At 49.1% G+C, this 16144-nt stretch overlaps 1 long non-coding RNA gene across 1 annotated transcript in view; it reads left to right on the top strand.

The window, feature by feature from the left end:
- The first annotated feature begins 1582 nt into the window (after window positions 1–1582).
- The window catches only part of LOC309337342, an 86770-nt gene continuing 72208 nt past the window's right edge, over window positions 1583–16144 (top strand). The window contains exons 1-3 of the long non-coding RNA XR_014154177.1: window positions 1583–2813; window positions 4552–4811; window positions 14816–15891. This is a non-coding gene — a long non-coding RNA (uncharacterized lncRNA). The remainder of the gene's footprint in view (window positions 2814–4551; window positions 4812–14815; window positions 15892–16144) is intronic.

The raw sequence follows: 16144 nt of genomic DNA on the forward strand, positions 1-16144 counted from the left end.
GGAAAGTCTCAGACCCTCTAAGTGTCCCTGTTTTCCAGGAACAATCCCAGATTTACAGAAGCCGTCCCAGTTTCTGATTTGATCTTGGAATGTCCCACTTTTCCTTAGGATGCCCCTATTTTCATCTGAGAAATGTTGGAGGGTAAGGAGTTATGCGGACCCCGAACCAAGGAGATAAGTAACTATGCAACCTTTAGAAGACGTCTCAAAGTAGCCCTGTATAATGAAGTTTTTTAATGTTTTGTGCTGTTTTTATATATTGGAAGCTGCCCAGAGTGGCTGAGGCAACCCAGTCAGATGGGCGCGGTATAAATAATAAAAATGTTGTTCTTGTTGTTATATAGGACATCTCTATTTTCATCAGAGAAATGTTGGAGGGTATGAAGACTGCTTACCATCATATACTTTCATCAATGTGCAGAATGATCCTTCACATACCAGACCACTTGGCTTGCAAGGCGCATTTGGGGCACCCGAACTGCATTTGTTGCATTGTACAGCATCTACTGCAAAAGAGAGGAAGTTTTGCATTATTGCGAGTCTCTGCAAAATCAGATCAAGGGCTTCGCTATGGAGCCACAGGCCCAGAGCCCTCCTACAACTGCCCTTATTTTCTTCCCTAATGGGCAGTTGTCTATGGTGCAAAGCACACTGCCAGCGAGGCCCCAGCCACTGCCCTCTTCATTTGTGGAGGGACCAATTGATACACATTCTGCTAATGCCTACAGCAGTAGCTTTCAACCAGTGTGCTGTGGCACCCTGGGGTGCCTTGAATGATGGTCAGGGGTCCCATGGGCAACACTGGCCACTGTGCCTCTCTCCTTCCCTCTCTCCTATGATGTGCTCTCATGTCTCTGCCTCCCAAACAGCTTCCACGGCTGTTTATTGCAGCAGCCCTGACTATAAGCTCTACAGATGAATGGTGCCTCTGGGAAGCACCTCTCTTTGGGGCAGGAGGGGGCAGCTCAGAGACCATGGACAGCAGCAGCAGCCGCCTGGAGGACTCCCAAGGAGAGGGAAGGGGAGAGGAGGCTGAGGTAGCCCTCCACAAGGGAGGGTGTTCCAAAAAGGGTGAGAGGCTGCCAGCTCTGCAGGCAAGGGGTGACAAAACTGGGCTCCTGTAGTTGGTTAAGGGAGCTGTGGACTCAAAAAGGTTGAAAATCTCTGGCCTACAGAATGTTGTTTGCACCCTTTGCTGTCAGAATTAAGGTAAAGGTAGAGGGGCCCCTGACCGTTAGGTCCAGTTGCGGATGACTCTGGGGTTGCGGTGCTCACCTCGCTTTACTGGCCGAGGGAGCCGGCGTACAGCTTCCGGGTCATGTGGCCAGCATGACTAAGCCGCTTCTGGCAAACCAGAGCAGTACACAGAAACGCCGTTTACTTTCCCACCAGAGCGGTACCTATTTATCTACTTGCACTTTGTGCTTTAGAACTGCTAGGTTGGCAGGAGCAGGGACCGAACAACGGGAGCTCACCCCGTCGCAGGGAGTCGAACCGCCAACCTTCTGATCGGCAAGCCCTAGGCTCTGTGGTTTAACTCACAGCGCCACCCACGTCCCTTGCTGTCAGAAATATTATTATTATTATTATTATTATTATTATTATTATTATTATTATTATTCCCCCGCAAAAAGAGAAAGTGAGTTTTCTCTTTGAAAGTTAGGCTAAATTTGAATCCATGTGCATAGATTAGGATATGGAAATTGTATGCAAATTTGTGCCATGGTTCTGTGCCCGACACCTTGTACCAAGACAAACCCTCTTGCTAGAAGATGGTGAGATGTTTTGTGCTAGATCAGTTTTTTATCAGCAGCCAGAAAAAAGCAGCTTCCTCAGATAAAAGGAAAGTGTAACTCTGCCATGAAGTTTGCTCCAAACTACTGTAGGACTGAACTCTGACACAGCCTCAGTCCTTTCCCCAACTGAGTGCTGGTACTATGCTTTATCTGTACTTACCAACACAACAGCAACCATCTTTCTTGTTTGTGTGTTTGCATTGTGAGCCTTTCTATTTAAAAAGTTCCCTCTTCACCCCACCACACCACCTCCAAAACTGGCTAATACATGACATAGTTCAAAAGAAAATTTGAGGATTTCTCCATTTTAGGAAGAGAAGAGTAGAAATAACATCTGTTTACCAGTGGCTTCATTTTCTTTTGCCTCTTCTAGGGACGGAAGGGATAATACTTACCTCCAGACTTGAGGCAAAGCAGAATACAGAACGCAAGCAGGCAGACCTGAGCCACATGTAGGCCCCGGTTATCCAGAAAGAAGCTCTTCCCCATTGGAAATGCTTTTTGTATGAAGAAGCTGCTCTGAAGGTTGACAGATGAGGGACTGCTGGCTTGCAATGTCGATAAACAGAAGTCGCTCAACCTCTCGTCAGCAATGTGTTGCTCAGGATGAGGAGCTGGGTCCAAGACATCCCTTATATAAGGCTGGAAGCACCTTGTTGGCTTCTAGCCTCACTCTGGTTGGCTTGGAAGGTACAATAAGCCTCTGGCAACATGCTAGAGTGTCTCTGAAGAGCAGCAGGAACGGAGGGCAGTGGTTGCCTTTGGATATTTGATGCACAACATGCTGATTGTTAAGACAAATTCGGTTGGCTGAGGGGTGAGCTGGATGCTGCACAGAATGTCCCAGACCTCAGAAGCCACCTGATACTATCTGATGTGTGTTCCTGGCAATTAGCAAGACATCCATTGTATAAGGCTGGGAGGAACCTTGTTGGCTTCTTGCTTCATCCCGGGGGATCTTGAAAGGTAGAGGACACCTCTGCCAATATGCTGGGATGGCTCTGAAGAGCAACAGAGGTGTGATCAAGGTGTCTCCCCTGCCAGGTAAGTAAATAAAATGAATAAAATAAAAATGAATGTATTGCCAAGAATGTTGTTTTTGTTTCAAACACTGCAAATTTTGGATAAAATGGATTGCTTCAAGAAGTGGCAGAGAGATATTTCTAGATTTGTCTGGCAGGGCAAGAAGCCCAGAATAAAATTTAAAATACTAATGGATGCAAAAGAAAGAGGTGGATTTGCCCTGCCAGACCTTAAACTTTATCATGAATCAGCCGCATTTTGCTGGCTGAAAGAATGGCTGCTTCTTGAGAACACTGACATTTTGGATTTAGAAGGTTTCAATAATGTATTTGGGTGTCATGCATATCTGTGGTATGACAAGGTCAAAGCACATAAAGCATTTAAAAACCATATTGTTAGGAAAGCATTGTTTAATGTCTGGACAAGATATAAAGACCTACTTGAAAATAAAACCCCAAGGTGGTTGTCACCGATGGAAGCGAAGGCTCTGCAAAAGCTCAATATGGAGGCCAAATGGCCGAAATATTGGGAAATCTTGGAACAAGAGGGAGATAAATTGAAATTGCAGAGCTTTGAAAAACTAAAAGACAAAGTGCGAGATTGGCTTCACTATTATCAAATAATGGAGGCATACAAATTGGACAAGAAAATTGGCTTCCAGGTGGAAAAATCAAAATTGGAAACAGAACTGTTAGATCCCAAAACTAAGATTCTGTCAAGAATGTATAACTTGCTGTTGAAATGGAACACTCTGGACGAAATGGTGAAATCTGTTATGATAAAATGGGCACAAGATGTGGGACACAACATTATGCTGGCTCTCTGGGAACACTTATGGACCACAGGTATGAAGTTTACGGTATGTAATGCCTTAAGAGAGAATATTATGAAAATGATATGCAGGTGGTACATGACACCAGTCAAGCTCGCAAAAATATATCACTTGCCCGACAATAAATGCTGGAAATGTAAAGAGACTGAAGGCACATTCTTTCACCTTTGGTGGACGTGCCCAAGGATTAAGGCTTTCTGGGAGATGATTTATAATGAAATGAAAAAGGTATTTAAATATACCTTCCTGAAGAAACCAGAGGCCTTTCTCCTGGGCATGGTCGGCCAATTGGTGTTAAAGAAGGATAGAACTTTTTTTATGTATGCTACAACAGCAGCAAGAATACTCATCACAAAGTATTGGAAGACACAAGATCTACCCACCCGGGAAGAATGGCAGATGAAGGTGACGGAGTACATGGAGCTGGCGGAAATGACTGGCAGAATCCAAGACCTGGGAGAAGAGTTGGTAGAAGAAGATTGGAAGAAATTTAAAGACTATTTACAGAAATATTGTAAAATTAAGGAATGTTAGAAGGATGATGGAATGAAGTTATGTGGTTTTAGCAGTAATGTTATAAAGGAGTATTTAAAGATGGATTGTTAACAGGTGCGAATGTAAAGTTATAGTATATTAAGATAAACTATTAAGATAAAAGCGAAAATGGAAAGGATTTGCTGAAATAACTAATTCAACTAGAATACAAAAAAGGGAGGTGCAAGGAGGTCAGGGAAACAAGTAAATGAAAGTCAAGTTATGGAAAGGTTGATTTGTTTTTAATTGTTTTTTACCTTTTTGTGTTTTGTATTTTTTCCTTCTTTTTCTTTTCTTTTTTATTATTGTAACTTTTTTGAAATCTTAATAAATATTATTTTTTAAAAAAGAAGAAGAGCAACAGAGGTGTGGGAAGAAGTTCCTTGGGCTTTTCGGCACACAATGTACTGACGATTCAGACAAATCCAAATGGCCTAAAAGATCAGCTGAATGCTGCACAGAATGTCCCATATATGGGTGGCCCTCTGATGCTATCTGAACGGGGAAGGATTATTATCAAAAGAAAGGCCTGTTTCTTTCAACTAACAGGACATCCAAGGAAACAAAGACAACAATAGTTCTGCAGCCATCCTGTATACATTTCTTCGGTAATAGATTCCGCTGATGTCAGCTAGCCAGCTGCACGCGTTGCTGCACTTAGCAGAGAAAACACTCCCGGCAGCCAGCCATAAATCCCTTTCTTTATTTCCTTCTGACAAGATTACATGCAGAATAAACAAAGCAATCCGTCTCTCATGGCGCGTTGCTCTGACTGGCTTCTCTTTTCCCTCTCCCTCAAGACCAACACAGCCAACGGCTCAGCCCCTTCCGTTTTTCCCTGTGATGTGGATCCCCCTCTCTCTGAAGCACCCCTTCCTCCCCAGAGTCACTATCCTCTTCTCTGTCTTCTGAGGAGGACCCAGTACTAAGCAGTGGAGATCGTTCCCTGTAACCTCTAATTCTTTCCTCCCTCACTGCCTGCAGTTCCCTGACATCCACCCCCTCCTCAAAGGCCCCCCTCACCTCCCTTTCCTGAGAAGGAGCCTCACCCGATGCATTCTCCTCATGCTTCTTGGGGGTAAATCCTAGGAAAATCTCCTCCTCCTCTTCGGTATCATCAAAAACGTTACCCCAACCTCTAACACCTGATGGACCCAGACGCTCTTCACTCACTCCTCCCCCCCACTCTGTTTCTTCTTGGTCCGAGGCTGAGAACCCTTCAAAATTCTCTTCTTCGTCCGTCGGCCCAAACGCCCTCTCAACGAACCTCCCTGTGGGTTGTGGCTTATGGGGAAATAGCTCGTGGAAGTCCTCCACTAAACCCTCCTCCGTGACCCAATCTGATGGCACCTATGTGTTATCCGAACTGGGAGCCCCCTCCCAAGCTACAAGATACTCCAGCTGATTACCCTTCCAACGTGAGTCCAATATTTCCTCTATCTGGTGTCCCCGCTCCCTTTCCTCGACTTCAGGCAGTGGCACCGCCCCTTCCCTTCTGCCTGGCCAGTAAGCCGACAATAGCAACTGGTGGAACACGGGATGAATTTTCATGCTCTCTGGCAGCCTCAACCTAAAGGCCACCGGGTTGACTTGCTGTATGATTTCAAAGGGACCCACCCTCCTGGGTTTGAGTTTCTTACAACCCCCTTTCCAAGGCAAGCCTTGCGTCGATAACCACACCTTATCCCCAACCCGAAGGGTTTCCCCTTCCCTCTGATGCTTGTCTGCTTGCCTCTTGTATACCTCCTTGGCCCTTTCCAAGTTCAACTTCAGTTGTTGTTGAATTGCCTCCATTTCCTCCGCAAACTGTTCCGCGGCTGGCACACTCCACGACTCCTCCCACCTCCCAGGGAAAGCCCTAGGATGGCACCCGTGATTAGCAAAAAACGGAGTCATCCCTGTGGACAGATTCTCGGAGTTGTTGTATGCAAACTCCGCCAGCGCTAATTTGTCCACCCAATCGTTCTGCCTCTCTCCCACATAACAATGCAGGTACAGCTGTAATACTGCATTGACCCTTTCCACCTGCCCGTTGCTTTCGGGATGTCTGGCGGTGGTGAAACTCACCTCAACTTGCAACAAACTCATGAGTTTGCACCAGAACCTTGAGGTAAATTGTGTCCCCCTATCCGAAATGACCCTCGAAGGGACCCCATGCAACTTAAACACATGCTCCACAAACAATTTGGCTGTCTCCTCCGCAGTTACTGCATGAGAACACGCCACAAAATGGCACATTTTGGTAAGTAGATCCACCAACACCGCCGTTTTCCCCCTGGACCGGGGCAGTCAGTGATGACGTCTACTGATACCACCTCCCATGGCCTCCCTGGTGTTGGCAGAGGCTCTAATAACCCTGCCGGAGCTGCCCTCTCCCCTTTGGCTCTCTGACAGGTCTCACGCCCTCGCACATATTCCTTCACATCTTCCTGCACCTTGGGCCACCAAAATTCCCTGGTGACCAATAACATGGTTTTGTGTTGCCCAAAGTGTCCTGCCGTCGAGCTGTCATGAAGTTGTCGGAGGATTCGGGCCCGGAGAGCTTCCCCTGCTACATACAATGCCCCCCGATAAAACAGTAGCCCCCCTTTTTCCTCGAAACCTCCCTCAGCCCCTCTCCCTTGCCCAAGTTCATCCAACACTCCTCTGGCAAAAGCATCGTCCCGCATCAACCGTAGCAGTTCATTGTCCTTCACCAATGTCACCCCGCACGCCCACCTCTGCTCGGGAAACATGAACCGGGCTATCAGCGGTCATTCCTCTGCCAAATATTCGGGTTTACGGGATAAAGCATCCACCCTCAAGTTCTGCTCACCCGGTATGTACTGAATCCTGAAGTTAAAGTTGGCAAAGAACTGTGCCCAGCGTATTTGCCTCTGGCACTTCACTCTCGCCGTCCGCCAGCACTCCAAATTCTTGTGATCCGTGCACACCTGTATCTGATGCTTTGCTCCAATCAAAAAATGTTGCCATTGCTTGAACGCAGACACAATAGCAAGCAATTCCTTATCATAGATACTATAGTTTACTTCCGATTTATTGAGCTTCCGGGGGGAAAAGGCACATGGACGCCACTCCCCTTCCCCATCTTGCTGCATGAGAACCGCTCCAATCGCTCGATCAGACGCATCTGTCTCCACCCGCAGTGGTAGTTCAGGGTTGACATGCAGCAGTTGTTCCTCGGAGGCGAAGACCCTCTTTAGACTCTCAAAGGCCCTCTGTGTCGCCTCCATCCACTCAAACTTCTTGCCACTGAGGCAATCCATTATGGGGGTCGCCAGCCGTGTGAAGTTCTTGATGAACTTCCGGTAGAAGTTACTGAAGCCCAGGAACCGCTGAACATCCTTCCTCGTTTTTGGGCTTTTCCACTCCACCACCACCTTGACCTTCTCCGGGTCCATTGCCAGACCCCTGTCTGACAGCCTGTAGTCCAGGAACTCGACCTCTCTCGTGTGAAACTGACACTTCTCCAGTTTCTTTTTTTTTCTTTTCTTTTTTATTTATACAACAAGAAAAAAACACACACAAAAACACAAATACCAAATTACACACAAATTACAAAAATAACCACAAATTACAAAAATAACACACACTTCTCCAGTTTCACCCATAGGCGATGCTCCTTGAGCCTAGCTAGAACTTCCCGCACGTTCTTAACGTGCTGTTCTTCGTCTGGAGAGTAAATAAGTATGTCATCCAAAAATGCAGCGCAGTTTTTGTAGAGCAAAGGTCCCAACACGTGGTGCATGAAGGTTTGGAAGCACGGACTACCACACTGTAAACCGGAGGGCATAACGAGATATTCGAATGCCCCTAGTGGTGTTGTAATGGGAAAAGGGGGCTCCTCGTGCGTAAGCGTTTAACCCCTCAAAGCTTTGCCATCAGTTCCTAAACTCTCCCAGTCCGCGGAGCCATGGGTGCATGGCTACCTCAATCGCTGGCAGAATCCGTCAGTGGGCGCTTCCGGAATTTACGCCAACATAAGAGTTCCTTGACAGAAACTCTCCTTCTGGATTCTCTGCGTGACAGTTTCCTGCGCGGAGTAGGCGTCCCCAGCGGAGGTCCTGATCCCTCCCCGCTGTTCTCAATGGAAGCATCTTGGAGCCATTCCTCCGACTGAGTTTCTGCAGGAACTCTCCCTCTCCCCCTACTGGTTCCTTCCTCAGCATCCGAAGGTCTCCTAGCCTCCTTGAGCCCTTCCACCACCTGACTCTCCGATGGCAGTTCCCTGACATCCACCTCCCCTCCAGGACCCCCCTCACCCCCCATTTCCCCCTCTTCTCTGGGTGGTGAGGCTGGGAACCCCTGGAAAGAATCCTCCTCATCTTCGGATGACTCGAAAACCGCTCTCCACCTACTACTGTCCCTTCTTCCCCCATACTCTTCCCCATCTGATTCTTCTTCCTCTTCCTGTCCTGATTCTGGGAACTCCGCGAACTCCTCTTCCTCATCAGTGGTGCCGAAGTGTTCTTCCCAGAACCTAGCCAAGGGCTGAGGCTTCCTTGGGAACCGGCGATGAAACGTTCCTACTAGGACCTCATCCTTGACCGTTTCTGCTGGTAACCAGGTATTTTCGGACTCCGGTTCCCCTTCCCATGCCACTAAGTACTCCACCTGTTTCCCCTTCCACCGAGAGTCGAGTATTTCTGCTACATGACTGCTCTGCTCCCTCTCTTCTACTTGCGGTGCCACAGGAACCTCACCTTCACGTCCCCAAAATTCCCCTTCTGGTATGTACAAGGCCCCCTTGTAGTACAACGCCCCATTCCTTTCTTCAAACCCCCCGGTGTTCTCCCCGGCTCTCCTGAGCCCTCTGAGCTTATCTTGGGCGTATTCATCGTTCTTTGTCCCTTCTACCAGTTCTCGTTGCCCCACCAATGCTGCCCCACACACCCAGTGGTCCTCGGGGATGACATGTCTCTCTTCGGGCGCTCCCTCCCCCTCCATATACTCTGGTTTTCGAGAGAGAGCGTCCGCCCTTACGTTCTCTGGCCCCGGTATGTAGCGAATCTCAAAATGGAATTTGGAAAATTCCTGTGCCCATCGCACTTGTCTCTGGTTCAGTACTCTGGCCGTTCACCAATATTCCAGGTTCTTGTGGTCCGTGCACACCTGGACCTTGTGCTGCGCTCCTATTAGCAGGTGCCGCCATCATCGAAACGCTTCATAAATGGCGAGCAGTTCCCTGTCGTACACTGTGTAGTTCCTTTCAGATTTATTCAACTTCCGCGAGAAGAAGGCACACGGTCTCCAGTCCGACGCATCCTTCCCCGGTTGGAGCAGAACCGCCCCTACCGCTCGATCTGATGCATCTGTTTCCACCCTCATCGGTTTCTGTAGATCCACGTACAAGAGCTGTTCTTCCGAAGAGAACGCTTTCTTTAGCCGTTCAAACGCTCGCTGTGCCTCTTCCGTCCATGCAAATTTCTTCTTACTACTGAGACAATCGGTGATGGGAGCCGTTAAGTGGGCAAAGTTTTTGATGAACTTCCGATAGAAGTTTCCAAACCCCAGGAACCTCTGCACGTCCTTCCTGGTTCTGGGTGTCTTCCATTCCAGTACCGCTTGGACCTTGCTTGGATCCATGGCCAATCCCTTGTCTGACAAACGGTACCCCAGGAATTCCACCTCTCTGGTATGGAACTGGCACTTCTCCAGTTTTACCCACAGCTGGTTTGCTTGCAGCCTGCTTAGGACCTCCCGGACATCTCGGACATGCTGCTCTTCGTCCTCTGAGTAGACCAACACATCGTCTAAGAAGGCCACACAGTTCTTATAGAGCAAAGGTCCCAGCACGTGATTCATGAAGGATTGAAAGCAGGCTGAGCCCCCCTGTAATCCGAAGGGCATAACGAGATACTCAAAGGCCCCCAAGGGGGTGAACATGGTAGTTTTCCATTCATCCCCTTTCCTCATCCGTATCAGGTTATACGCCCCCCTCAGGTCCAGCTTGGTAAAAATCTTTCCCTTCCTCACCCTGGTCAAAATGTTGTCAATCCTGGGCATGGGAAAGGCCACAGGTTCTGACACCGAATTTACGGCCCGGAGGTCCACGACCAGCCTGGGTTTAGTAGTGTCTTTTTTGTCCACAAAAAACACTGGGCTGCCCCCCACGCTCTTGACTCCCTGATGAAACCTCGTTTCAGGTTCTTGTCTATGAACTCCCTTAACTCCTGCATCTCCCTGTCTGACATGGCGTACAGCTTGCCCACTGGTAGCTGGGCTCCCGGGAGTAGGTTAATTTGACAGTCAAAGGGTCTATGCGGGGGCAGTCTATCTGCTTCCTTCTCACTGAAGACGTCACTCAGGTCGGCGTATTGTCGGGGTATTTCTCCCTTTTCCCCCACCGCCATCCCTGCAAGACTGGCCCTTGCCAGCCCCTGCATTTTTCTTCCCTTGCAGTGCTCTAGGCAATGAGCTGACCCAAAAGAGACTGTCCGCTGGTGCCATCCCACTAGCGGGTCATGTAGCGCCAGCCAGCTCATTCCCAAGATGATGGGAGGTCCCGCTAGTGTGGCTACATGAAATGCAATGACTTCTGTGTGCCTTGCCACTCTCATTGTCATGGGGACCGTCTGTTGGTTTACTTTCCCTCCCGTCAATCGTTGTCACCTGCAAGGAAGGACTTAAGGGCAGCGTCTGTATCTGGTGCTCTGATGCAAACTCCTTACTCATGAAATTGCAGGAGCTGCTTGAGTCTAATAGGGCTTTTATCGTGAGTGGATGTCCGTTGGGTAGCTCTAGCAGCACCTCTACGACGAGAGCAGCTCTTGGGGGTTCAGGCTTGGGCACGTTCACTGATCCTTGGCCTGACTGCTGTGCCCTGTCGCTGGCAGCCAGGCGTTGGCTTTTACCTGCTCCTTAACCCCCTCCTCCTCACTCCCAACAGCCCCCACCATTCCTTGCCATCCCTTCCTTTGCGGGCAGACCCTGGCAAAATGTCCTGGCTGTTGACAGAGGAAACATTTTTTGGCACTCTTCCCCTCCTTCTTCCGCCCTTCATTAACATTTGAAGTTCCGCGCATGCTCGCCCCTCCAATCTCCATCAGTTCCACTGGCGGGGAAGGTTGCTCCGGCATCTCAGGAATGCGGAAATCATTCCAACGCTCTCCTCTCCCTTCCCGCTTCTCCAGAGCTCTCGCCTCCTGGCGCGCTCCAATCGCAAGCGCCGCCTTGGTCAGCTGATCCATGGACTCCGGACGGGGCGCGCGGGAAAGTTCATCTTTCACCGCTGGGGCTAGGCCTTCTTCAAACAGCATCTGTATCGGGTCCGAAGACAGGTCCCACCCCAATTTATGTATAAGCATGGTAAACTGTGTCCAGTACTCTCGGACTGATTGATTTCCCTGTTTGCACGCCATTAACTGTCTGCGTACCACGCCCTGTTCAATCTGGCTGGAAAACATCAAGTCCATCGTGATAAAGAATTTCCTCAGGTCTTTTAAGGCGTCATTATTCGATGCCATCAGGGGCCTCACCCAATCTCTAGCCCCTCCCTCGAGGTGCCCAATCACAAAAGCCACTCTCGATTCCTCATCGGCAAAGTCATCAAATTGCAGGTTCAGTGCATACTGCATCTCTGTCTTAAAGGCTTGGTAGTTCCTTGGGTCACCCCCGAATTTCTGTACCAACCCCGGTACCTTCCTTGCGATGGGGGTGGGTTTCCCCTGTGCATCCTGTGCCCTCCTTTCCTTGAGCCGCACTGTTAGCAGTGCCAGCTGGTGCTCCAAAGCTCTGTTTCTCTCCTCCAGAGTTGGTCCCTCTCCAGCTCCTCCTGCTCCTCCGGCTCCGGTTGGGTTGCTCATGATGCCTCTCCTTCGCACAAGCAGCGTCAAGGACTGACGGATTGCTGTAATGGGAAAAGGGGGCTCCTCGTGCGTAAGCGTTTAACCCCTCAAAGCTTTGCCATCAGTTCCTAAACTCTCCCAGTCCGCGGAGCCATGGGTGCATGGCTACCTCAATCGCTGGCAGAATCCGTCAGTGGGCGCTTCCGGAATTTACACCAACATAAGAGTTCCTTGACGGAAACTCTCCTTCTGGATTCTCTGCGTGACAGTTTCCTGCGCGGAGTAGGCGTCCCCAGCGGAGGTCCTGAGCCCTCCCCGCTGTTCTCACTGGAAGCATCTTGGAGCCATTCCTCCGACTGAGTTTCTGCAGGAACTCTCCCTCTTCCCCTACTGGTTCCTTCCTCAGCATCCGAAGGGCTCCTAGCCTCCTTGAGCCCTTCCACCACCTGACTCTCCGATGGCAGTTCCCTGACAGGTGTGAACATGGTTGTCTTCCACTCGTCCCCCTCTCGCACCCTGATGAGATTGTAGGCTTCTCTCAAATCCAGTTTGGTGAAAAATTTCCCCTTCCGCACCCTCGCCAATACGCCATCAATTCTTGGCATTGGGAAGGCGATGGGGAGCGTCTGGGCGTTGATTCGCCTGAAGTCTACGACGAGACGTTTCTCTCGTGTGGCTTTTTCATCCACAAAGAACACGGGGCTTCCACCTACTGCCCTAGACTCCCTAATGAAACCTCTCCTTAAGTTCTTGTCTATAAAGGCTCTTAAGTCCTCCATCTCCTGATCGGACATAGAGTACAGTTTTCCTGCCGGTAACTTGGCCCCCGGGACCAAGTTGATCTGACAATCGTAAGGTCTGTGCGGCAGCAGCGTGTCTGCCTCTCTTTCGCTGAAAACCTCTGCCAAGTCCATATATTCTGGAGGAATGCCGCCTTTCTCTCCCGCACACGTAGCCGCCACTCTGGCACTACCAACTCACATCTCCTTTACTCCCAAACAGTTCTCCAAGCAATGCGCCGATCCAAACGTCAGGTTACGCTGATGCCAGGAGACCACCGGATCATGCAGGGCCAACCAACTCATGCCCAAAATGATGGGTGGGCCCACCAGCGTGGCCACATGGAAAGCAATCGTTTCGGAGTGCGTTGAAATCCTCATTCTCATGGGGGGGTCTGATGTGTCACTTCCCCTCCCAAAAGTTCCTGCCCATCAATGGTGGTCACTTGTAGCGGAAAGTCCAAAGGTAGTAAATGCAATTGGTGCTGTGCAGCGAAGTCCCTGCTGAAGAAATTGGCACTCGCTCCTGAGTCCAACAGGGCATGGACCTCCATAGCCTGTCCATTGAGGAGGTCCAGCAGTACCCTCACAATTATGCCTGGTTGTGGACGTCCTGGCTTGGGCTCTGGTTCTGTTCCATTCCTGCCTGGCTGCTGCCCTGCCCCATTCCCAGCCAGGCACTGGCGTTTCCCTGCTTTTGGACTCCCCCCTCTCCCATCTGGGAGGAAGCCCCCACCATTCCCTGCCAGTTGCGACGTTCAGGACACACTCTGGCAAAGTGCCCTGGTTTCTGGCAGATAAAACATTTCTTGGCAGCCTGCCCGTCTTTTGCCGCCTTGTGAGTTGGCCGTTGAGCCTTTGAATCTTCCCGCGCGCAGGCAGAGTCAATTTCCATCGGCTCCAAGCGAGATTGACCTTGCTCCCCCTCACTTGGTATGCCAGGAATGCGATCACCATGGGAACGCCAGCCTTTGCTCTCAGCCTTCTCTAGCTGCCTCAGCTCTTGCCTGCTGCCCACCGCCAGAGCAGCCTTAACGAGGGAATCTAAGTCCGGGGGGGGGGCTGGCAAGCTCATCTTTCACCTGAGAATTCAGTCCGGCCTTAAATAGAGCTTGCACAGGCTTTGAGTTTAAGCTCCAATCAAGCTTGTGCACCAGCATCGCAAATTGGGACCAGTACGCCCTCACAGTTTAGTTCCCCTGCCGGAGATAGCTGCTGCTGGGTCACATCCTCCTCAGATCCAAATGAAAACATAACGTCCATTGCTTCCCAGAATTGTTTGAGATTGCTGAGTGCAGCATTATGGCTAGCAAGCAGTGGGCATACCCAATCTCGCGCTGCCCCAGTCAAATGGCCTATAAGGTACCCCACCTTATCAGCATCCCCAGCAAAAGCAGCTCCTTGCAGTTGAAGAGCATACCGCATGTTGAGTTTGAAGCCCATGTACAGTCTGGGGTCACCATTGAATTTGCTTACCAGCATCAAAGACCAGTTCAGTAAGCCCCCTCCAGAAGCTCCTTCAGATCTGGCCCTGGCTTCTTGCAAATGAATTCTTAATTCCTGTGATGTAGCCAATAAATCAGTCCTCTCTTTTTCCAGCTGTGTAAGGCGAGCTTCCATCCTGCTTTTCTCCTTGCCGAGCCTCTCCTCTCGAGTGCTCATTAGCTGGGTGTGTGAGTCAGAGCAAACTGTCAGCTAGCCAGCTGCACGCGTTGCTGCACTTAGCAGAGAAAACACTCCCGGCAGCCAGCCATAAATTCCTTTCTTTATTTCCTTCTGACAAGATTACATGCAGAATAAACAAAGCGACCCGTCTCTCATGACGCGTTGCTCTGACTGGTTTCTCTTTTCCCTCTCCCTCGAGACCAGCTCAGCCAACGGCTCAGCCCCTTCTGTTTCCCCCTGTGACGTGGATCCCCCTCTCTCTGAAGCACCCCTTCCTCCCCAGACTCACTATCCTCTTCTCTGTCTTCTGAGGAGGACCCAGTACTAAGCAGTGGAGATTGTTCCCTGTATCCTCTAATTCTTTCCTCCCTCGCTGCCTGCAGTTCCCTGACAGCTGAGTTCCTTGGAAGTAAGCAAGAATATTGGAATGCAGGCTATGCCTCTATGACCAGGACAGATATTCCTCCATAATGTACACCTTTCTGCAGGCATATAATGCTTTTTGTATGTCCTTTTCACTAATAAATTCACTTTAATGCAGTTTCCACTAGTACATGCATATTTGTGAATATTTGATGACTGCACTGCAAAATTCAGATGAATGTAAATTTTTGAAGGATATCTGTGTTTTGGTTCTCATATTTTTTCAGAGAGTAAAAAATTCAGGTTCCGACATACCAAAGGAGCAGAAAAGACTCTTTATGTATGGAACAACAGTCGCCCGGATGTTACTAGCCCAGAGATGGAAAGAAGACAAGGTCCCTACCAGAGAGGAATGGCAAACCAAGCTGATGGACTATGCCAAGATGGCAAAGCTGACTGTAAAACTCAGAAACCAAGAGGATAAAAGCTATAAAAGAATAGGGGGAAACTGATAAGTTGCTTAGGAGACCATTGTAAGCAGATGGAAACAAGAGCAGGATTTTGACTCACTTGAAATGGGGGGGGGCCACCATGGACAATATGGTTTGATATAAAAATTGGAGTATGTATGAATATGCAGTTGTAGATATTCAAAATAAGACTCCATGAAGGGGATGGGGGGAAGTATCGAGATTCAGAGAATCTCATAGAGATATGTTTTTACTCGTTTGTGTTTATTTGTAAAACCAATAAAAAAGATTTTTTAAAAAGAAAGTAAAAAAATTCAATAGATTTCGCTTTAAATGCAGATTGATTCGAGCTTCTCCTCCATCGCTAGTGCTCCATGGGGGAAAGGGTTGTTAAACACAGCTCTAAGTACAGTGGTTCCTCAGGTTTCATACACTTCAGGTTACAGACGCTTCAGGTTACAGACTCCGCTAACCCAGAAATAATGCTTCAGGTTAAGAACTTTGCTTCAGGATGAGAACAGAAATCGTGCTCTGGCGGTGCAGCAGCAGCAGGAGGCCCCATTAGCTAAAGTGGTGCTTCAGGTTAAGAACAGTTTCAGGTTAAAAATGGACCTCCGGAATGAATTAAGTTCTTAACCCGAGGTACCACTGTACATTCAGTTGAATGTGCAAAGTTTCCCCCTTCACTCCATTTGCTCAACAGATGAAATGCTCAAGCTGTGAAAGCAATGTTGGGACAGAGCTAGCACAAGTGAGTTTTGTTTGTTTTTTCCACTCAACCTGCTTCTTTCAGACACTCAAATCTGCCCTGCTCCCCATTGTGTGTGAAAGCAAGGCTGTCAATTTCCCCCAAGGTGTGAGAGGGCAGTGAGCAAATATGACCAGGGACCGAATT

Source organism: Podarcis erhardii, assembly GCF_964252035.2.
Source record: "Podarcis erhardii genome assembly, chromosome: 2".
NCBI classification, from domain to species: Eukaryota; Metazoa; Chordata; class Lepidosauria; order Squamata; family Lacertidae; genus Podarcis; species Podarcis erhardii.